The sequence below is a fragment of the Podarcis cretensis genome (assembly GCF_951804945.1).
Source record: "Podarcis cretensis genome assembly, chromosome: 3".
Taxonomy (NCBI): domain Eukaryota; kingdom Metazoa; phylum Chordata; class Lepidosauria; order Squamata; family Lacertidae; genus Podarcis; species Podarcis cretensis.
In genome coordinates, this window is record NC_137172.1 from 68380771 (window position 1) to 68405213 (window position 24443).

General features: G+C 41.4%; 1 protein-coding gene and 1 long non-coding RNA gene across 6 annotated transcripts in view; one reads left to right on the top strand and one right to left on the bottom strand.

The window, feature by feature from the left end:
- LOC307213097 overlaps positions 1 to 24443 on the top strand; it is a 72292-nt gene that overhangs the window by 39059 nt on the left and 8790 nt on the right. The window lies entirely within an intron of this gene.
- Positions 1 to 24443, bottom strand: part of NKAIN2 (sodium/potassium transporting ATPase interacting 2) — a gene marked incomplete at its 3' end in the record, with an annotated part of 446279 nt that overhangs the window by 37765 nt on the left and 384071 nt on the right. The window lies entirely within an intron of this gene.

Below are 24443 nucleotides of genomic sequence, written 5' to 3' on the forward strand. Positions count from 1 at the left end.
AAAAACAGAGTTTATAATGATGGAAATATGCTGAATTCTGAATTATGCAAAATTTTCAATTTTGGGACTGATGGGTTACCATGGAGAAAACATACTATACTGATTTTTTTCAGTACTAGAACAAAAGAGACAAGATATTATTCTATTAATATGAGTAGAATTAGATCAGTGTTAAGGGGATTTGGAAGGCACAATGCAATAATGATTGTTTTCTATCATTATCCTAGAGCTTCAAACCTACCCTCAGCACATGGATGGGTGAGGGGGATTGCGTCTAGTGACTCTGTCCCCTAAATGTTAAGTGGAAGTTATGAAATACAGTAGAGAGTGTGCACAAGGTCAGAGATCCCAAGCATGCATACAACAACCCCACAATTCTCATATTCATATGAATGAATGGAGGTCAGGGACAATAGCCCTGCTTCCTCCTTAACATTTTCAATGTGACTTTCAAATGTGAGAACAGAGTTAATGTCACAGATCACTGTTAGATGAGGTAATGGTACTCTAAAGGATGATAGAGGTATCCTCTGCTGACACATTTTCATTTATGTTTGTATTTAAAACCTGCAGAGGAGTCTGTACTTGCCCTCTTCCCTGAAGTCACTGGCAATACTACAGCTGGCCCTGTTTTCCTTTTTGGATGTTGCCTCCAGCATCCAAGCTTAGGTCTAAACCACAGGTCTTGGTCCTTCACCTGATGCTCATGGGTTGATGCAGATATCTGCAAATGGAAAGGCTGTCTGCATGAATGATTCAATTTAACCAGTACGCTGCACAAAAGCAGCTTCTTTGAAGATATCCATATCAACACATGGATATTTGGGGAGTGGCATCAGTGTCAATCTCAGAATAAGCTGAACAGGTCTGGGGCTGCTGTACTACTGGCTGGGAAACTGGAACAGATTCTGGATACTGTGGAACCTGAGCCAGGGCCCTTGGGGATGCCTTAATTGAGACACGAGTAGTCAAATACCACCCACTCCCTGCCCAACCATGGGAGCAGGTTAGGTGGGAGGTCACAGAATAGAGGAGAAGCACTCATGTTAGGGCCAGGGAGTTGGCCATTTAATGATTCACACTCTTCGGGTGGGACTGTGTGTGGAGCTTGGGAGAGGTAGACTGTGTGAAGGGATTCAAATGGCCTCTATTCACATCCAGGCTTTACTGGAGCTTTCCATGGTGCTGAAACCACTGGCCTGCCTGGCTTGATAAGTGTTGCTGTATCCAAACAGGGCAGCTGGAAATGTGTGGTCATGGGTAGAGCCAGAAGGGCTTACATCCTGCCCCTACATTTAGCCCTACATGTGGACAGCAACATCTTTCCCTCTTATTTTGGGGTCTGTGCTTGAGATGCCGCTTGAGAGGGGAAGTTGCTGAAACTGCTGCCATTCCTTCTCTTCTTTTCTCATCTGTCCCTTCCTCTCCCTACCCAGCACTGGCTGAGTGTAAGAGCTGTCAGTGCTTAATACTGACACATTCCCAGCTTAGCTAAATGGAGCAAGTAGGTGCTGTGTGCCCTTTAGTTCTCCAAACACATTACAGAGAAGTGTGGTGGTTCTCCCCCACCCACCAGGCTCCACTTTCTATGTATGGAGGAATATGAAGGCAAGGAGGACATTGCCTGTCTCTGTCCATTCTCCTCTGGTGGTTTTGGAGAAGTAACCATTCACATCTCCCTCCCCCACCCTGGGACTCTGGGAATGTTACAGAATAGTTTAATCATCCGGCTTTGGTATCTGACCGCCTTGGGCAGCTTGAGCTTTTCTTATCATTATGTCTCACTGTGTGTCACCTTTTCCAGACAGCTATAGGATTAGGATAAGAAAAATTGGTTCTTTATGCTACTGCAGATCTGACAAAACCACCTACTGCTCACAGCCCTCCAAATAAATGCCTAGCGTTAGGAGGAAAAAACACCCAGCAACCACCTGGATTAGATGAAATTGATGATTATAAATGCTAGGTACTTATTTGAGGGCCTGTGGATATAGAAGATCTGCATATTCTGAGGACAGTGCTGATTGTTTGCAGAGATGTATTTCTGATGGCAGCAAAAAAAAGAACACCCCAAAGCTTTCTGGTAAACAAAGACAAGCTCTGACAAGCTCCTCTCTGCTGAGTACAAACTCCTTCACTTGCAGGAAACGCATATGGTGAGAGATTTGCATAGGAATGATGGGTGCCTAGATTTGAGCATTCTTTCATCTTAAAATCACAGCAGCCGAGAATTGTGGCCACAGGAGTAGGGAAAGAAAGAATTGTTTGCACATTGTTACCTACAAGCTCTTCTCCTGATTCAAGTTTCAGTGGTATATTTTTTAAAGATGGCTTAAAACCCCCAGAAAAAGCATTACTGAAAATGGCAACACCTTAATGGTCTACATTTTAAAAAAAAATCCATTGTACTCTTGTCATTATTTTCTTCTTTTTTTTGGAAATCAACATAAATTGACTTTTGAATCAGTGAATTGACATATGCTGAGATGACTCAGTAGTGTTGTGACTGTGACTTCATGTGTCCTGAAATTGCTTCAGGAAAGTTTTTTGAAATATGATATGCTAAGCTGTGATTTTCAGTTATTCAAAAGACCAATTTAACCCATACCAACCAAACATACAAATCCATCCAAATTCATTAAATGCCTTTAATATAGTGTCATGTGCATTGTAGGCCTGTTATTTTGTAATAAGAATTTTTATGAGAAAGATGTTAATGAGGGAATAATGTTAATTAGGGTTTGATAAATGTGTTAACACGTGGACAGCAGGGATGGGATGAGCAACAAATATGCAGACATACAGCCCCCTTTGACTTAATTTGCTGCTTTCTGAGAGTAACACAAAAATGGGGCTATTTTTGAAGCAAGGTCACTGTTGACACACACAGGGCTTCAGTCATTGCCACTGACTGGTGGTGGTTGGATTGTTCCTCTACCATTTCTAGAGTCTCTACTAATGGTAGGCTGCCCCACAGAATGCTCAAAAAGCCCTCTTGGTTATCCACATGGTTGTGGTTGAACTCATGGTCAGCTGAACAAATGTGACCAAATAAGCACTATGAATCCTAACATATGAAATGAAATGAAGAAGATTTTTTGGCAATGATTGATTCCTTTACTGATTCCCTTTTAGTATGATGAAAAGCAGTGCACTTCAAAGCTCTGGTGACAGTTAATAGTTTTAGAAACCTAGAGCTGCATGACAGACTTACCATTACACTGCCTCCATGGTGGATGGCTTTAGTCTAAGATCCTGATGTGATTCTAGTAAGAGTACTACTGGGATTGGCTTGTGATGGTGGTATGACAAGGACAACGGACACACTGTATATGAAAGGTTCAAGGAGAAGGAGGAAAGAACATAGAACATTGTAGTCTGAAGCAAAATTAAGTCAGCCACAAGGCAAGGCACATTTAGAGGCTATCCTTCAAGAATTGCCACCAAAACCAGCATGGCATCTCCAGCATTCTTCTAAACTTGAAGAATAAATGGGAGACACCAATTCACAGGTAGGTCTTTAGGTAAGGATATTCCTAAGATATCCTGGGCATTATTCTGAAGAGTGGGCAAAGAAGGATTAAGCTCCCCTCCCTGTCACTCTCTGTTCACCATGTACCTCTCGCCAAGTTGCTTTTCATTTAAAAAACCAAAAAACCAATGGGGTCTGTTTTCCATGCAATGTGTAGTTAGCCCTTTTGAGAAAGAGCTATTTTAGAAATCTACAGCCTCTGACACTTATAAAGATGTAATGGAGAATCACATTGGTACTTACTATACCTGACAAGACAGTAATTTGTTTGTCAGGAAGTATAATGTGGAATCGTTCTGTTGGAGGGCATCACCCTCAGAGTCTGGTGTGAGAGGACACCCTAAGGGTAAATGGTCAAAAGAGGCCATAGTCTCCTGAGAAATTAATGTGGCAAAGACTTTTAGCTGAGGAATCCAGCAACACTATATTACTGGCTGTGGAGATGACAAATTATAAAGACAGACAATTCTCGGAAAGGCCATGTCCTTAAAATCTGCATCATTCCAGTCAGTTAAGTGGACGAGTTATTTCTGACAGTTTATGAGCCTTGTTAATATAATGTGATGTCTGGGAAGGTGCCAGCTAGGAGGATCCAGGGAAGTCAAAATTAGACCCCAGCCTGTCAGACATCAGAGACCTATTTAACACCAACTGCTTCAGCTGAGACAGTCTCTTCTGCTGCTGACTAAATCAGTAATATTCAGCCTGAAACCCTTGGGCTTGTAGGCATAATAATTTGTGGGTCTCAGTTTTCTGAAAAAACAATAATCCAGGGAAATTTAGAGAATCTACTCTTGACTTCCCCTATGGTCTTCTTTTAATTGAAAATATTGGCTTCAAATGATTTTAAACATATTGTTGTGCAAGGTCAATGATGAAAAAGCTGGTTTGCAGTGGGCATGGTCACTATGTATCATATTTATTTTGGGCAGCCTTCCCCAACTTGATGTTCTACAGATCTTCTGGACTGAAACTTCCTTCAGCAACAGTCAGAATGACCAAGGCCAGGAATGATGGGAGCTGTAGTCCCAAAACATCTGGAGGGCACCAAGTTGGAGGAGACACAAAGGGTTGTCTAGTCCAACCCACCTGCAGTTGATTTTGTCTTGTGAAATTGCAGGTAGATGGGAATTGTTTGTTTACACATTCATGACTCAGAAATGCAGAAGTAATTAATTAAACATAAATATGGATCAAGGAACAGTCTGCAACATAAACATGTATTTGGTATGGGCTTACGTTAAAATTAACATAGGAGGATTTGTTATATTTAAAGGTTTACTTTGAATACTGAATATGGGAGTTTTGCAGAATCAGGCTAGCATTTGTGTTCTGAAGTTAAGGTTCTATAAATCCTATCCTATAGTTGTTACCAGTCATGCTCTGCTGAGACTTACTCAGCCTTACTGCTTTTGGCCATTCTTTTGCTTCGTTTTAAAAGGAAATAATTGCACAACACAAAGTTAACATGTGGAGTTTGTGTTGGTGACTATGTGACCCCCAAATACACTCTTTTCCTGACACGGATGGATACCAACAACAAGAGAAATAAGGTTTGAGTTCTACATGCAGCTCCCTCCCTGTACACATGTACGGCCCCCCTTCTCTCACCTCCTTCAAATTCCCCCTTAGCACACTTTCTTCTATTTTTTACACAGCCCCTTACTTTTCATTTCTAGTATAAAAATGGTATGGAAGGTGGGGTAAAGGAGATATTCCATGGGAGTGGAGATAAACATAATCAGATATCAGCTTGTTCTTTTTTCCCATTGACCCTATGGAATTATTGCTGACTTCTTGAGGCAACTGAGCATGCTCGGTCTCCCTTGAACTTTAACGCCCCTCCCCTTTGAGTTTTTGTTACTCGAGCATGCTGATACTTCCCCCTTGTTTCATGGGTGTGGTTGTGTGCTATTTTGGTTACGGTCTTGTTGGGCACTCTACCATCTGAGTTTGATATTAGGGAACTATGATAAGAGAATATATTAGGAAAGTGGTTGATACTGTTCTCTTATCCTGAACGATCTCAGGAGGGAAGGAACTTGCACTAATGGCACCCACATTAAAGCAACTCAGAATAACTTCTAACAACCTCACATACCTTTACATATTAATTACTCTGCAATTATCTGCTAAATAATTGCTAACAGGCTTGCATGCAAAAAAAACTGCGCTGAGCTATAATGAGATTTTATGGGAGCTACAGAATGCCCCTTACTTCATGCCAGACCAATAATAATAATAATAATAATAATAAATTTTTATTTATACCCCGCCCTCCCCAGCCAAGGCCGGGCTCAGAGCAGCTTACAAGCAATAATAAAAACAAGTTGAATGATTACAACTTAAAAACAAAATTAAAATACAACATTAAAATATTGAAACATTAAAATATTAAAATATAGCCTCATCGCAGGAGGAGAAAGAAAGGAAAAAAGAGAGGGAGGGAATCAAATTGGCTCCAAGCCAAAGGCCAGGTGGAACAACTCTGTCTTACAGGCCCTGCAGAAAGAAATCAGATCCTGCAGGGCCCTGGTCTCATGAGGCAGAGCGTTCCACCAGGCCGGAGCCAGAGTTGAAAAGGCCCTGGCTCTGGTTGAAGCCAATCTAACTTCCTTAGGGCCTGGGACCACTAGGGTGTTGCTATTTATGGACCTTGAGGCTCTCCGTGGGGCATACCGGGAGAGGCGGTCCCGTAGGTACGAGAGTCCTAGGCCTTGAAGGGCTTTAAAGGTCAAAAGCAGCACCTTAAATCTGACCCTGTACTCTGCCGGGAGCCAGTGCAGTTTGAAAAACACTGGGTGAATATGCTCCCATGGCAGAGACCCCGTGAGGAGCCTCGCTGCAGCATTCTGCACCCTCTGGAGTTTCTGGGTCAGCTTCAAGGGCAGCCCTGCGTAGAGCGAATTACAGTAGTCAAGCCTGGAGATGACCATCGCATGGATCACTGTGGCCAGGTCGGGGCGGGAAAGGTAAGGGCTCATGTTGCTCAGAAGTGCCTACAGTGGTTGGCATTGTCTCTTTCAGAGAGGGGGATTTTAAGCTGCATTTTATTTTATTTTTTTGTAATGGAAAAAATGTTTCTTTAAAGGGGTGTGTGTGGGCAACTGCAAGCATTATTTGCTGGCGCTGATTACATAGATCCATTCCAATCTCAAGGCCTGGTGATGGGACAGAGTTGGCCTTGGTTGCTCTGTAGAGCAGGACAAGGGGAGTGTGACCTTGCTCCTGCTTCTTAATCTCTTGTTGGTTTTTGATATCACTGACCATGGTATCCTCCAGGACCAGCTCCAGGGAATGGGAATTGGGGGCCCTGGGTTACAGTGGTTACAATCTTACATCTGGGAGTGAGTCTGGAAAGTAGCATTAGGCTTTTTGGCCCTCTGGTGGTTATATTATGGGGTGTTGCAGAGCACTATCTTATCTCCAAAAAGGTAGGTGTCTACAAAAGGGGGAGTAATGTAACACCCTCCCTTCCTTATCATTGCATAGCTATTGGATTTAATCCAATTCATTATCTCAATTCTCTTCCTCCAAATTTACTGGCGTCTTCCTCTATTTTAATAAAAAAAATTAATCTGCCCAGACATCCATTTAGGTTTCTATGTCCACTTTGTTCCCTCCCTCCCTTTTATAGAGATGTTCCTGCCCTTATTTATGTTTTAAATGTAGAAAGCCCAGCAAGGTTAATAATGTTACATACAGCTGAGCCAAAGCCGTTCCATTTTTACTGAGCGTTTTTAGCAGTGTTGAAAAAATGCTTCTCCTTCAGTACTCCTTGTGAAAGTGTTAGACTAGGCTGTAATCGTAAGCACTGCTACAAAGGAGTAAGGCAGCATGCATTCCACAAAATACATTCCAAGCACGTGGATTCCCCCACAATTGCCAGCATGCTTAGCAAACTACAGTTCTCAGGATTCTTTGAGAAAAGTTATGTGACTTAAAAGTACCTTAAATGTGTGGCGTGCAAGTAGCCCATGTCTCATTCAACCACAGCTAGCCTAAGGCAGAGCCAGCTAATGTCCAAATCCCACCAAGTCAAGGTACCTAAGGCCAGCCAAGTTATTCTGGCATCTGAGAAAGAGCACCTCTAGGCTCTCCTTAGGACTAAAAATACAGTAACAATAATTTTTTTAACCAGCAACTTGCTGCCCTCATATGACACACCAAATCTGTTGCCTGAGGCTGCCACTGCATAATTTCCTTGCATCCAGCTGATTCAGTTGGTTTTACTTCTGAGTAAACATCCTAGCAGTTTGAAAGCACATCAAAGTGCAAGTAGATAAATAGGTACCGCTCCGGCGGGAAGGTAAATGGCATTTCTGTGCGCTGCTCTGGTTAGCCAGAAGCAGTTTAGTTATGCTGGCCACATGTACGCCAGCTCCCTCAGCCAGTAAAGCGAGATGAGCGCCGCAACCCCAGAGTCGGTCACAATTGGACCTAATGGTCAGGGGTCCCTTTACCCTTTACCTTTTAAACATCCTTAGGATCGCCCTAACTCTCATTTCTTTCAGTGATATAGTCCAGAATAGCATGACACAATATTATCTTGTTGACTGAATAACTCTGATTGCATGCAGTTATGCAGACTACTAATTCAGGAAGGAACTAGGAGCCAGGAATATGTAGTAAAACAAGGGGTGGGGTGGGGAATCTCAGAAGAGGCAGCAGACATAATCGAAAAAAGTGAAAATAACAAACAAACAAACAAACAAACAAACAAACAAACAAACTCTACTCCAAATTCTTAGTTTCTGTTTTAAAAAAACCACAACAAAATATTCTGTGCAGCTAGAATTTTAAAACTCTTCAATCAAGGACCCCAGATTCCACAACCCTGCACACTTCATTCCTCCCTGTTTGAAACAAACAACAACAACAACACCTACCAACTCTAAATGGCCTATCAATCATTAGACTGAGAATATGCTAGACACTGTAGACAATAAGTCATAGATGGAAAACAAAATGGCAAGAAAGAAATGATTAAGAAATGTTATGGCCAGAGAAGGTGCTATCATAGGTGCATTCTAAGACTGAGTAAATGGAAGATGGCTCTGCTGAGCACTGCCTTATGTATGTGTGTGAATATATTTTAAAATGTCTAAGCTAAAGTGAAAGTATGACCTTATTACAGGGATTCATTGCCTTAGCGGAATCAAAGGAGAAACAGGATAATCTAATTGGCAGAACATAAGAGAATGGAATAGGACATCACACAGTAGTGTCTAAGTCATGTAACCATCTTTGAGGACAGATGATCTGTGCAGCTGCATGATAAGACTAGCCAAGCCATAAAGCTACTCAAGAGACTCGGCCGTCAACCTTTTTATTTTATAAGGACAGTGTGGAAAAGATCTATGCATCAGGTTCTAAAAGGTAGCAGGAGGAGACTTAAATGCAGCTATTGAATTCATTCTCATGCAGAGAGAGAGAGAGAGAGAGAGAGGAAAAGTTATGATTACTAGTCATTGTGATATTGCTTAGTCTTGAGAGCATTACGTATAAAAAAGTACATTATGGATTCATCTGAAGCTGATATCTGTCCAAAAATTCATTTCTCGGCTGTATCTACTGAAAAGCTTTAGAAGACAGCCTGCAATATCCTCCCTTTCTAATATTCATTCTTAACACAACTTGCTTAGACTGAACAAATTTCTCTAGCCATTTGGTATATGTGAGTTCATCTCAAATGGGAGAACTTCCATGGTAGCTGAAGGTGTGGCCTCTAGCCAAGGTTTTTTAGCCCTAAATACAAAGGGTTGTGGGTTTTTATCTTCTTGGGATGTTTGGGAATACTGCAATAATAGCAATATACAGTTAGAATGATGAATACTACTTAAGGCTACAGAAAATACTCATTCTAGAATAGAACAATAATCTGTCACCATTAACTATCATACATCTATGATGAGGACTTGTGGCCAGTTCAAACACAACAAAAGTTTTGCATAACTCTGGTACATTTTTAATATGAGCTTTATTTGCAAGAAGATGCACTTTTCTGACGTTTGAATTAGATCCGATATGCACTACTCACAGATATTCTGTGCATAAACTAGCAACCAGATCCTTCCCAATCTTTGTTTAAAATCACATATCTGCTTCCTGTATATGCAAAAGCCATCCTCTCCCCATCCACACCATATCACCAACTAATTTGAAATACTTGTCATGGGCATAAATCTCTATTTGGCATGCTGCCTCGCAAGTTACACCCATCTGTTCTGCTGTTACATGCTAAACAACACTTTGTGTGTTCAACAAGCCATTTGCACACCTACTTGCCTCCATGTATCCTGTGAATCCAAGCTGAAACAAAAGGCATCTAGCACCCTAACTTCAAGGATCTTGCTAGCCAGATGCCTCTGAGAAGCTCAGACACAGTGCACGTTGTTTCCCCCCCAGCATCTGCAGCATTGGGAAGCAACCCAAACTGTTTCCAGTTCACTCAGGCTCTTTCTGATTCCACATGTTAATCTGCTCCAAATCAGATCTGTTGAACCTGAAGCTCTGTTTTCCCTCATTGACTGTAGTGGGGAATCTGAAAACAGCTATAACCTTAAGAATTGTTTGCTCCCTACAGAAGTAGATGAAAATTTCAGTGAAAAGAGCCCCTCCAGTTAGCCAAATTGCAAACAGATCCAGTCAGGAGAGTTTGCATGGGAAACTTTATTTTATTTTTTAAAAGAAAAAAGTCGCTAGCTTTCATTTTTCTGCCAGAATTGGGTGTAATTTGCATGCATTGGTCACCCCTTCTGGGGATGGAGCATGCCAAATTTGGAATGATAGGTGCAGTGGTTCTCTCACAAGGGCAAACTTCGCCATTTTGGGGTGGGTGGAAGTGAACTCAATTAACCTTTGCTAGTGTTTTCTGGACAATCAGTCTAAAAACTGGTGACATGGAGCCCCTGGGCACTAACTTAAGGGGCAAGCAGGTTCAGTTGAGTGGTGGGAAAGTACCAGGCCCAGAGGTGGAAGGGAGAAAACTCTAATAAAATTATTTGTATTATTGGAGAGCAAAAACAAAATTCAGTGTACAAAATTCAGTGTACAAAATTCACAGGTACTCTAAAACATGAAAGGAAGAGATTAAAACTTCTAGCAAGTGAACTAAAACTGGGAAGAAAAATAAATCACAGGCAAAGCCCAATAATGGATCTGAGGGACAGGAAAATAGAATTACCCTATACTGAGCTCTCCAAAAGTCTGAAAACTAGTAGCCAAACCAACACAAACCAGGATCCAGGGTGGGAGGAGAAATAAATAGAGTGGAATGAACACAAATCAATGGAAGTATTTTAATTGCTTGTTAGGAACCAGGTGATTGGGAAGGACACTAATAATCTGCTGCCTTTCTAAACACCCTACTGTCCCAGGCAAAACAACAGCCAAGTGAAAAGCAAACACTTTTGTTTCCTTCAACTTTTCTCCCCTAAATCAATGTGATTGGAGCATCCTGGAAAAATAATTCACTGTGATTAAAACCTACTTTAGGCCTGTCCATCAAATGAAAGATCCAACCCAACCTCTCTACCTCTCCCTGTTCAAATTCAGGTCATTTCCCTAGTCAGTTTGGTTTCACTTAAAAAAGGAAATGCAGTGTTTTTGGACACCTGAGTCTATAGAGTAACTTGGGACTTTAGGGAATTGTTGATTTGACTTGTTAATGACACAGTCTGACTTGGGCATTTGAAAACCTTACCCAGATTGTTTCTACTTGCTTTGTAATTTGAGCTGCACACGGAACCAATGTACACCTCTACATTTTGATTCTGGTCATTTTACTTTCAACCCCCCCCCCCAATAATTCCTAATCTGGAATTTGCATTTTCCACTGTCACTACTTATTCAGTTGGTGATTTCATTGATCATTACCACAACTCCAATATCTCTTTCCTGAAGAGCATCAGCCAGATCAGATCCCATCCGTGTGTCTGTGAATTTGGGGTGTTTTGCTCCAATACACATTACTTTATATTGAATTTCATTTGCCTTCTCACTATTACTCTTTCAAATGGATCAAGGCAGTTTGGAGATTAACATTTGGAGTGAAAATTCCCAGGTGCTTGCACCTATAAACTTGTGCATTTTGTTTTGCAAACCCAAAAGAAAGATCAGCAGTGCTTCAGCTTTATACCTGACCTCCTATGGTTCACCTTTCATGTAGCTCAGTACTAAACTCACCCTCAACACAGTATCCTGCATTTATTTGCTGGTATTGCAAATTTTAAGATTGCGCTGTTAGGCTGTCATGCACAGTATTTTGAGAAATGTAGCCTATACATCAGGCATCCCCAAACTTGGCCCTCCAGATGTTTTAGGACTACAGTTCCCATCATCCCTGACCACTGGTCCTGTTAGCTGGGGATGATGGGAGTTGTAGTCCCAAAACATCTGGTGGGCCGAGTTTGGGAATGCCTGCTATACATAATTGAGAATTCCCACAAGGTTCATGCCATTGTTAAAATGAGCACAAGGTCTGGTTCTTCACCTAGTTGAGCTTGCAGGAACAGTCTTATTGATATAATGCAATAATAATATACCATAAGTTCATGTCATGCTTTTGTAACATTCATAAATCATGTCATTGATCTATTCAGAGCATAGTTGAACAGGGTTGTAATTGAACAAAGTTGCATACTGATCCCACACTTTCAGTGCATTCCAGAAGACAAGCCCTAGTCAATGCACCACAGAAATATCATAAATGTGAGGTTTGGCACTGCACACATGGTTCTTTGACATTACAGGCAGTTGTATCAACACAATTACTGCCTTGTAAGCTTTAATATGTACCAGGGAACATCAGACCTTTGCCCAAGTGCCTGTCTTGAATGCCACAGTTATCCCTGGGTGCATTTTGTGCAGCAGGGAGCCTCCACAAACAAAATGGGGCCATGGTTCTTTCCTGCAGAATGTGGGTGAAAGTCCTTAGTTCTAGGGTTTAATGCTGATAATTTTCCTTTTATAATATACAACATGAATTGCTTCATTAATTGCTTCATATGTTTCCTTGGGCTCCTTTGCCATTTCTTCTATTTCATTATATACTATTTTGAGAACAAAAAATGAAATTAAAAATGTTAGTCTCATGAAAATCTGTTCTGTCCTGAGCCACTTCCTTGTAAATGGGTGGATGTGGCAAAATCACAGACTATGGTGTGTGAGGAGGTAGCACGGCCAGCACAACTCCTAATGCTTTTGTCCGTATGGGAGCCTTTGTCCAAATATTTCCTTGGCACTATCCCACATGGTGGTTTATCTCTCACTCTCCAGTCCTTGATATCTGTAACAAAGAGGCAATAATGCTGCACTCCCTTATGGAGATGTTGTAAGGCAGGCTGCACAACTTGTAAGACACACAGCTAAAGGATGCCTTTGTTTGGTATTGTGGCCTACCAAGCATTTGACAGCCCACTGCTGCTTTTACTGTCCCAAGCAGGCAGGAACATCAGGTGGGTCCTTGAGCTCTATGTGAGCAGCCATGTATGGCAGTGAGCTGTATCTGGCCTAGAATGCCACACATCATCAGGCCTGTTGTAAGAACTGCTGAGGTAATTCTTGTGAAATGTTCTGAACACTCTCATGCATGTGATTCTACCTAGCAGATCTGGTTGCTTATAGTTGAGAAGACCACTAATGTATGTTCTGTCAGTACAGACCATGTTAATCCTAGCAACAGCAATTAAATCCTATGATCATAAATCCTTGCCAGTAATGATGGTGAAATTTATTCCACCATGAACACAAATCTCTATGGGGCTAGCAAGTGCCCTACTGTGCCAGGTGTTTGATGTGTCTGATTCAATTTCCCTCTATTGTAAAACAGCTATCATTGGTTTAAGTGTTGATGTGATTAGTTGATTTGCTTCCTTGCTTGGCAGCTGTGTTCACAGGCTGTTGTCCAGCTTTATTTCCTCCTAAACCATTTTCCCCAGCAACAAAAAAAATGGCACTATTATTAGATAAACGTTAAGTATAACAGTGTTATTGTGACTTTAAGTTGCTACAATTCATGTGCTTTATAGTTTGAGCAATTTGAATGACAGGAGAAATTATAGCTGGGTGGTTAAAAATAAGCCTTCTGTAGGTCATGATTTGAACTGCATCTGAACTGTGGTGGATGCTTTGCTAGGCTTCACTTTCGCCAATGAGAATGAGACAGAAGTCCATTTATAGTTGGACTGAATGATAATTGACCTCTGCCCTAACTAAAGGAAAAGAAAGAAAATAACCTTGTATTAGAGGGGAAAGGAGACTGTGTTAGAAACTGATGATATGTTTCAACCCATCCAGAGATTAAATAATGTCAAAGGATTTGCAGAAAGTTACAAACTAGGATATTTTACAATAATTATCTTTGGCTGAATCTCAGTCAAATGTATCATTCTGAACACAAAAAGGACACTGATTAGGCTCAAAACAGAAGAGATTTGTCACTTTGGGGATGATGGGGAACGTGTCTCTGTCCAGATGTTGGTCACTTCCAGATGACCTGTTCAATGAGCATCCACCCTGATTTGTTTGAGGGGGAATTAGACAGCACTGACTATTTAATGAACATTCACTATTATTTGTTTGCAGAGAGATCAGGTGCCATTGAATCAAACAGGTGTTATCACACCTTTTCTAGTGCATTTCCCCATTACTTCCATATCACAAAAGTCTGAAGTTTGGGGAAGCAGTTTTGTTTCACAAGAGCTCCAGATCAGCTTTAATCATTCAGTCTGAATTTCCTGGTATGCTACTGAATCCTCCTTAAAAACAGTGATATTCTGGAAGCATCCGTTGTTAGACTCCCAACTGCTATAATTCCTGACCTAATTGTTGACCATGCAGGCTGGGGTTGTTGGGAGTTGGAGGTTTCTTTAATTTTTAAAATATTTCTCTCTTCACCAAAATGGTCATAGGACAGTTTACAAATAAAATAAAGTACCCCATAAGCAAAATCATTAGAAATCATTGTCATAATTTACATACATAACAGTTAGAGCATAATAAAAATGACTTAAGCCACCAGCCACAAGCCTGTAAAAATAGGAAAATGGCATTCAAAACTATTTAAAGTCAGGACTTTTGATGCTTTAAGTCAGTGATGGCCAAACGCCAGCTGTTTTGGGACTACAATTCCCATCATCCCTGACCACTGGTACTGTTAGCTAGGGATGATGGGAGTTGTAGTCCAAAACCAGCTAGAGGGCCAAGTTTGGCCATCACTGCTTTAAGTGAACCCCATGGTTGTCATGGAGGCCATGAAGTCCTGAGCTGCCATAGCACTACTTGAAACTGTTTTTGTTCCTGGAGGTTACTGGTAGGAGTGGTAGGTAAGGACAGCTACCTCCACACACCTAGCTTCTCAGAAGTAGAGTTGCTGAGATGTACCAAGAGGTAGAGAAATGAGGAGGCAGGGAGGTCAGCTCTATGCAGGTACAGTCATACCTTGGGTTGAATATGCTTCATGTTGAGCACATTCGAGTTGTGCTCCGTGGCAACCTGGAAGTAACGGAGCGCATTACGTCTGGGTTTCGCTGCTCAAAATGGCATCACACGCATGCGCAGAAGCAGCGAAAAGCGACGCGTGCGTGCGTGCGTGCGCAGACGTGCTGTCGCTAGTTACATTTGCTTCTGGATGCGAAGAGGGCTCTGGAACGGATCCCATTCGCATCCCGAGGTACCACTGTACATTAGAAAGAATGATGGATTAGTTTCCCCAATATGCCAACACAGTCCCAACCTCCTTGCCATCTTTCTCGCTCTCTTCTGGTAAACCGTGTGGCCACATGGGTGGTGCCAGCCGTCCTCACTGACTACTAATGATTGCTAGGACTACAGCTCAGAAACCAAGTACATAACCTGAGGGGATTGCCATAGCATTTGAAAAAGGGGCTTATTAGAGCTGCAGAGCAGGAGGAGGGAAAGCAGGCTAGTAAAAATTGCCACTCATTAGCAAAGCTTTCTTAAAGATATGTAGATAATATGGGAAGAAAATCTTGACCTGTGCATTTTTATGCATGGATTTAGTTATCGTTGTCATAGCATTCAAAAATTAGACATCCTCTTATTTTTCCCCATGAGAAAATCTTATAATGAGCCATTTAAAAATCAGCTGCAGCACTTGCCTCAATGACCTCTTGCCATAGCAGAACACATAAGGAAAGCGAAGTATATTAAACAGAAACAAAAGGAAGGCACTCTCTGTGGCTCACTTGATATCTGCCTGCTTCCATGGTTCAGTAACTTCTACCAATGCAGTGAAAAACTTCATCACAAAGGGGGTTTATGCCATTTTCAGGGCTACAAATGAAAAGTAATTGAGTTCATATGCTGTAGCAATGCAAATCAAAAACCATAACATCTGTATTAATTGCAGCCAGCCAGAAAGGCTTGGGCTAAAGAGAAGAGGGTGAAAATACAATAAATCTTAAAGTTGCAATTTGGAAATAAGCCCAGTTCCCTGCCTGTTAAAAGTCTGATCATACACACTTTTAAAAGTAATTTCATTGAAGCAAAATCAGCCTGAGCCATGCATTTTAGATCTTAACTTGAAGTGGTTATTTCCCAGATCTTGTTAATTGAAGCTCTGACACTAAGTACAGCTTCACTTACTCATAAAATGAACTTGGTCTCTCTCTCTCTCTCTCTCTCTCTCTCTCTCTCTCTCCCTCTCCCTCTCCCTCTCCCTCCCCCCACCCCCGGCATGTCATTTTCCCCACACTGTTACTTTAAACCTGGTGAAATATAATAATGGTTCACTTCCATAGAGTTTGTAATTTAGGACAAAAAGTTCCAAAAGTAAACAGTAAAAAGACTGCTTGTATGCTTTTGGGAGACCTTAATTTCTTCCTAGACTTTTTTTCCATTGAAAATAAACTTGAAAATATGCCATCCTTTTTCATTCCCTTCTGCTTTTCCATTAATCTGTAGTACCAACTGCACCAATTATTCCGAAAGAACCATTAAATAAACATAAAGGAATTAAAATGCAATCTCTCTTTTTAATTGCTTAATGGAGATAAAAGAGAAAAAAATATTACAGTGTTGAAGCATTTAGTGGAATGTGTAAGGCATACTGTCTTTATTATGTGTGACACATTCAGAGATACTGTGAATATATGCTTAATTAGCTGGTGACTATTCCTTACTTTAATTTAGTTTAGTTTAGTTATAAAATACACTATATAATACACATTTGCATTGCACTGTTGTCATGCAGTAGTTTGCATGCTTGCCAATAGGTGGTGCTGTGAACTATGGCATGATGAGAGGTGGCAGCCAGGCTTGCTGCAGAGGAACAGTCAGAATGAACTGTGGTCAGCTCCTCTGACTCTTCTGCCTGCCAGACTTGGAGCCCTCGACTGTCAGATCCAGATCTTTAGGCCAGCTGTTGCTGCTGTTGCTCACTTTCCTCCTCTATAGCTGGCCTCAGAATCCCCTGCTACCACCACTACCGATCATCATAAAGAACAGAAGGAGGAGTGATGAGGGAGGAGGGAGGCACCCTGAAGTGGCAGCTGGCAGGCCTCATGATCTGCAGCAGGGGCAATGGTATGAGATGGAAAGAAGAAGGTCTAAGCCCCCCTGTGCTGTTCTTTTCAACCTTCATTGTTGAAAAGACTGCTGTGGGACAGGCTTTGCAAGCCTTCCTGCACTCCCCGCGCTGCTATTTTCCTTATTGTGTTACCTTACCCTCCTTGCTGCTGCCCCAACTGTTGCTGTAGGGAGAGAAAAAGCCTGCACGTTAAAAGTTTCTTGTCTCCCTTCCTGCAGCAGTGGTGGAAGTGGGGGAAACAAAGGGGAGAAAGAAGCTTATTTTCCTCTTTCCTCTCCCGCCCTGCTGCTACGGGGAGCATGAGCTAGAAGCCTGCATTTAAAATTTCAGCAGCAGTGGACGCTGGGAACCCTGCAAGGAGGGAAGGAGGATTGCAGGGACACAGTCCTTGCACTGTTATACTTTAATCATGGTGAGCTGGTATGGAGATGCAAGCATAATAGATGCTTCAGGTACATTGCTGGATGGTGGCATCATAATATGCAAACATCCTAATGAGAAAGGAGGCTTCTTTGTGATGATGCTCAAACAAATCCAGTAGGAAGCCATACTCCGTAGGATGCTAAGCATCCACCACTGTGCCAGACTAATGGTGCAAGCCATGGTCCATTCCAAAGCTTTGCTGTGAGTGGCCTTCCAAATTCACTTCAACACAGACCGCCACCAAGCATTGATTGAGCACTGACTTTCATCCACCCCATCTCTGAAGTAAACAAGAAATCTGTAGTCAGCCTACAGAAACTTTCAAGGGACAAACTTGCATGCCGAACAGGAACAGGAACTTGGAGTTAATTTGATGCATTTAAGTCAGCCTCTGACCAATATATAGCATCACATTAGTTTCTTATTGAGAAAATGAGGGCCAGGCAAAGGTTCATGCCCTGAAACAATCATAAGCAATCATCATTACATGTACTTACTATTCCCTTTCTCTTTCTTTGTGCTTCATCTGTGTCAAGTGGAATGACTCCATAAATTATCTGATCTTAATTCAAGCAACATTAGTGATTTTATCCATTTGGTAATAGAAATAGTATATGTGAGCAGAACTTCAGCACCAGAGTTTTATAATGAAACTTCAGCTGTGTGGTTGCCCATGAGAAATCTCCCTATTCATACATGCAGAACTAAGGCCACAGTATCACATTCTTCTATTTATTTATTTTTCAAAGTGATATTTTCTGGAAAAGCTAGTGTTTTCTTTGATCTTCCTTGGGAAGCAATGCACACAATCACAGACTAGACAGACAGACTGGCAGATCATTCCCCGTCTTTTGAAATCCTCTCTGACACACAGCTTAGAAATATGCAAGAGGAAACAATTCAAACATTTTGAGGGGGCTTTGAAGGAAGCCGCTCTCCAGGATATCTAACAGGAGATGTGTGTGCTTTCAGCCTAATTCACTTTCATCACTTTGGCTACAGCTAAATTTGAATGGCTCTCTCGCCTTATCAAGAAAGGAAAAGAAGACCAACGGACTGTCACTCTCTATATAAAAAGAGATACTAACTTGTCAAATGCAAGATCAGGTAAGATCTCCCTGATGAGCTTAATGCATCAGAGTTAGAAAGACATTCACCCAAGCACTCATTTTGGTGTTTTCCACAGAGCAAAAGCAAAGGTTTCCTTTTGCTGTCTTGTTTTATGGCAGCATCTGACATATGGCGCTGGTGTTGCTCAATTACACATTTCTCTTCCACCTCACTTAGCTTTTTTCATTTCTTTGCCATCTGTAGGCTTTTAGCTCAAATTATGCTTTATTCATCTTCCCACAATCTCTTGTATTATTAATATTTATCTTGAGGGCTTGGAGGGGAATAAAGGGGTGGGGGTGGAAGGAGTGTTTATTCTATTATTTGCAAGGCACGAATATTTAAACAGTACAAATCCAAGAGATAGCCATGGCTTGCCGCTGATGGCAGATCGGCTGCCTTCATAACCCTACTGAAAAAAGTTACTTGAGTTTTGCAGCAGTTTCATTCATCTGTCAGGCTGGCAAATTCAATTATACATTCAAATTATGACACTAAATTGGTATATTTTTTTTAAAAAAAGTGATAAATGGCGCACACATTAAGGAACAAACCCCGAAGAACTTGATACCAGGCAACCAAAGAGTGATTTGGTAAAGGGTATACTAATTAGAACTGAATGCACACAAGCATATACTTCTTTTTCACATGATCAGTGTTATTGCAGTGAAATAGCTCATTGCCTGGCTTGTCAGTATCTAAGGAAGAACATGAGAAAATCCTTGTCCACAGAATTTCAATCTGGTAGTTAATGACCTGCTTCTGGCTTGCAGCTTATCTAAACCACCATGGTCTTGATAACAGAAGGAACTAGACATCTGAACATATGTTCCTCACATTACAATATATAATACTTGCCCTTTTGAATCTGCACTGCTTTCATATTCCTTGATAATCTAACTGCCTGTAAGTTCTACATAAGTTAATTAAGACCTAAAATATCGGTATAAATCTGGTGAGTCATTGGGTTGCTAACAGTGGCTCTAGGAGGGCAGCAAATAGGATAAAGGATTCACTTCAGCTTCACCTCTTCAACCCAACAGGCAAATTCTCAACATTAAAAGTATACCAATTGATGGGCCTACTGAAGTGCATATAAAACTGGGGACAAGGGAGAGTTAAATGATTTGATCAAGATGACAAGATCATTTGGCAAAAGATGCTGTGATTCATAAGGCCATGTCTGGGTCTGCATTCTTCTTTCTAGATGATGTAGTTGCATCCCTACAGGCAGCTACTTGGACAGGAAGGATATCTGACTCCATCTTTAAATCACCACGTTTAATTCATATTTTTCATTTTTATATCCTGCCCTTTTTGAAAGAAAAACTGAAGTTGGCTAACATGATATAATAAAATTGGTTTCAGCTGGCCGACAGAGTGTGTCTCACCCTCCCTGGCAGTGAAATGGTGCTGGCTAATGATGGACCCTGGAAGGAGACAGGCTGTGACTGGCTCCTTTTTCATATTTTTTACACAATTAATTTTCTTCTGAAAGCCTCAGAGCACTATAGAAATGCAGGTGGTTTTTTTTTCAAAATGAAGATATGGGCTAGTTCTTTGGAGAGCCATCTGAATCTGAAGATGTGAAAAAATTATTTAAGCATCACAACACAAAACTTTAGAGTTGGTTTCCATATAATGCAAGACTTTGAGCAGTGTTGGAATGTGTGTGTGTGTTTTAGGGATGGGTGAATTTGTCAATCTTAGTTTCTCTCAGTTTGTCATTCCCCCCCCCCCCAAACTTAAATTAAGCCCTCCAAATTTTCAGATCAGCTTGTCATTTTTTTTTTAAATCCTCATTAAACTACCAGCATTTTAATGTGAATTTCTCCTAATATAAACATGCTTGCATACAAATTTGCCTAATATACAGATTTTTGCAAAGTAATTCCCCATAAAATAATATATTTGTGTGTTATTTTAACTACTATACACACTTTTATGGACACTTTACTCCAGTATATGCATTTTTGAAAACACTGCTTGACTGGAGAACTGCACTGCAAAATTCAGAGAAGTGTGAATGTTGAAGAATGGTTGTGTTTTAATCTCCCTGCTGTTTTGAAAGTGAGAATTATTTAGGTTTCTATTTAAATGTGAATTGAATTTCTTCCCCATCCCTAGTGTGTATATACTCTCTCTCTTATTGTTATTTATTATTTATTTGATTAATATCCCACCCCTTATCATATGATCCCAGGGCAGTTTATAGCATTAAGAACATTCTATGGAGCATAATAATTAAAACATAACAGACAGAATAATAATAGACAACATAATAATAAAATAATCATAATAGCAGTCCCCCCCAACATTTAACAGGCCATAGATTATTTAATGGCTGAGGGCCTTGGTAAAGAAAAACATTTTTGCTTGGTGCCTAAAGACATCAAATGAAGGTGCCAGATGAGCCTCTCTGGGGAGAACATTCCACAGATGGGGAGCCACCATAGAGAAGGCCTATTCTCATGTTGCCACCCTCCAAACTTCTCTGAGTAGGGACATTGAAAAGGGCCTTCTTTTCAAGGTTGGTTTGTATGGAGAAAGGTAGTTCTTAAGGCATTGAGGTCCTGAGCTATGTAAGGCTTTATAGGTCAACACCAACACTTTGAACTGGGCCCGGAATGTTAATGGCAGCCAGTGCAGTTGGGCCAGGATTGGTTTTATATGCTCAGATCATTTTGTTCTGGTGAGCAGTCTGGCCAGCTGAAGTTTCCAAACCATCTTCAGAGGCAGCCACATGCATAATGCATTGAATAAATCCAACATAGATGTTACCAGAATGTAGGCCACAGAAGTTACACTATCCCTGTCCAGATAGGGGCATAGCTGGGCCACCAACTGAAGCTGACAAAAGACACCCTGAGCCACCGAGGCCACCTGGGCCTCAAGTGACAGTAATGGATCCAAGAGCACCCCCTTAAAAGGCAGTGTAACTCCCTCAAGAGCAGGCAGTCTCCCATCTATCCAGTCTAGAGAACCACCCACTAACAGTGTAACTGGCTGGGAATTACTTAGGTTCTCAGAATCTAGGGATGGTTTCTTTAGAAGCAGTCTTATTACTGCCACCTTAAAACAGCCAGGAATGACCCCCTCTTGTAAAGAGGCACTGACCACCTCCCTGGCCCTGATAGCTTTCTCTTCCCTGCTGGATTTTATGAGTCAAGGAGGGGCAAGCACCTTGTCCACACCTCCGAGTCTCATCTCCTGAAATCCATCCAACAAAACAGAATTAGACAGTGCTCTGGACATCTCTCAAGATTCAACTGCTATAGCAACAGTGTCAAGGTCCCATGTATGCAAGCAATTTTATTCTCAAAATGCTTAGCAAACAAGTTACAGCAAACCTCTGTCTGTTCTACCACCTCTTTCAGGCCAATATGCTAAAGGCCCTGCTACCTGGTAAAGTTGTGCAGGATGGCATACTGAGGATGCAATGGAGGTAGCAAAGTATGCCTTCTTTGCTGCTTTCATTGCCAATAAGTATGCTTGAAAATGCACACTCACCAGTGTTTCACTATAGTCATTTGGAGTTTTTCTCCACTTACGTTCCAGCAGTCTTCCACCTTGCTCTTTTGCCCTATGTGAGTATAACACAGAGCCAAATTTAAGGCATTAAGTGTCAAGGGATTAAAATTTGCTCAATGTAGGAAAAGGAAAATCTCTTGCCAGAAAAGCGCATTAAAATTCTTGATTTAGAACCTTACACTAGCTTCACGGCTGATATGTCTAGCTTGGTTACAATCACTTGTTTCAGAGGTTTGCAAACTTTGTACTAGTGAGCATGTCTAAATCAAGAGCCAGTTGCACAAGCCACTCTAAGACTAATGAAGACGAAATAAAGATGGGCAGCTGAAGTGAGAAAAAAAGATGCGATGAAAAATAGCAAGTTGGTTCAATTGCTTCCAGCCTATCAATCAATGTTACAAGCAAAGGTCAAACAGTTTGTGCTCTCCACTCTCAAGAAGCTGCCCACACATTTTTCTTATTTATTACATTCCAGCAGCTTCTTACCCAGGTAATAACACAAATGAGAGGACAATAATAAAAGAAGTAGTACAAGACACTTGGAAACGTAAAATACCAGACTGCAAAGTTTTGGGAACTTCAGGGATGCACAATGAAAATTCCACATGTAGAAAGAAAGATCTTGGATTTATTCCAGTTTAATAGACTAGTTGCAGAAGAAGGTGGATTTGACTTGGTGTGTGAGGACAGAAAATGGACTAATATAGCTACCAAGATGGGGTTTGTTCCTGGCAAAGCTGTGGGCTCACGTATTTGTGCTCATTATTAGCACATTCTTTACCCATATAACTTATTTCAGACTGGAGCTAGTCTGCTGGCGCCAGATATTTGTTCCAAATTGATGTGTTTAGTGGATGATGCAGTTCTGGAAAAGTGTCTTCAGAAGCCAGATATCACCAGCAGCACAAAGGACAAGGAATATAAACCCCATTATATTCCTCAAAGACAAGCCTTTTCAGCTGCCTGAAACTTGTTCACCTGCTCATTGAGCAAAGCGCATGAGAGCAGAGGCTACTAATATTAAAACTGATTTGGAGGATGCTACAGAAACAAAAAGGGGACGTGGGTGGCATTGTGGTCTAAACCACAGAGCTTAGGGCTTGCCGATCAGAAGGTCGGTGGTTCGAATCCCTGCGACGAGGTGAGCTCCCGTTGCTCGGTCCCTGCTCCTGCCAAGCTAGCAGTTTGAAAGCACGTCAAAGTGCAAGTAGATAAATAGGTGCTGCTCTCGCGGAAGGTAAACGGCATTTCCATGCACTGCTCTTGTTCGCCAGAAGCGGCTTAGTCATGCTGGCCACATGACCTGGAAGCTGTATGCCGGCTCCCTCGGCCAATAAAGCAAGATGGGTGCCACAACCCCAGAGTTGTCTGCAATGGTCAGGGGTCCCTTTACCTTTACAGAAACAAAAACTCACAATCTGAGACATAGAATGGGAACCACCCCTCCAAAGCTTGAGCCTGACAGTGTTAAAGAGTCTCATGGCCTAGTAAAATGGGAAATGGTTGAAAAAAGGCAAGCCATCTGGGAAACAGAAAGAGAACAATGAAAGGGAAGTTCTAAGAAAAGCTTTAATGCCATAGATTTGTATGTTTGTCTGTTGTGCGGCAGTGGTAATGATGAGGATAGTCTGCTCCTATGTGATGGCTGTGATGACAGTTACCATACCTTTTGCTTAATACCACCTCTTCGTGATGTTCCCTGAGGGGGACTGAGGCCTAGCTCAGGAGTGTAATAAACCACAAAAAGCATTTGGTTTTGAACAGGCAGCACGAGACTACACACTTTGCACATTTGGAGAAATGGCAGGTGCCTGCAAGTCAGATTATTTTAATATGCCAGTGCATATGGTTCCTACAGAATTGGTTAAGAAATAGTTCTGGCATCTTGTTAGCACAATTGAAGAAGATGTTACAGTAGAATATGGTGCTGATATTGCTTCAAAGGAGTTTGGCAGTGAGTTTCCTGTGAGAGATGGTAAAAACAAATTAAAACCAGAAGAAGAGGAGTATATTGATAGTGGATGGAATTTGAATATGCCTGTGATGGAACAATCTGTACTTGCTCACATCACTGCAGATATATGTGGAAGGAAGTCACCTTGGCTACATGTAGGGATTTGTTTTTCCTCATTTCACTGGCGTATTGAGGATCACTGGAGCTATTCCATCATCTATCTGGTATGGAGCCCCAGGATATGCAGCTGAACAACCAGAAGATGTAATGAAGAAGCTCCTGAGCTATTTGAATCTCAGCTGAGGTTTTACATCAGCTGGTTACAATTATGAATCCCAACA